The sequence below is a fragment of the Galeopterus variegatus genome, unplaced genomic scaffold (genome assembly GCF_000696425.1).
Source record: "Galeopterus variegatus unplaced genomic scaffold, G_variegatus-3.0.2 Scaffold1287, whole genome shotgun sequence".
In the NCBI taxonomy this organism is placed as follows: domain Eukaryota; kingdom Metazoa; phylum Chordata; class Mammalia; order Dermoptera; family Cynocephalidae; genus Galeopterus; species Galeopterus variegatus.
The window spans coordinates 343740-343958 of NW_007727398.1; positions in this window are offsets into that span (position 1 = coordinate 343740).

Below are 219 nucleotides of genomic sequence, written 5' to 3' on the forward strand. Positions count from 1 at the left end.
CACATCTGACAGAATTTTTGAGGCATTAAATATACTGCTGGGGCTGGCCCCGTGGTTCACTTGGGAGAGTGTGGCACTGGTGGCGCCAAGACCGCGGGTTCGGATCCTATGTAGGGATGGCCGGTGCGCTCACTGGCTGAACGTGGTGCAGAAAACACCATGCTGAGGGTTGCGATCCCCTTAACGGTCAAAAAAAAAGTATATATATATATATATATA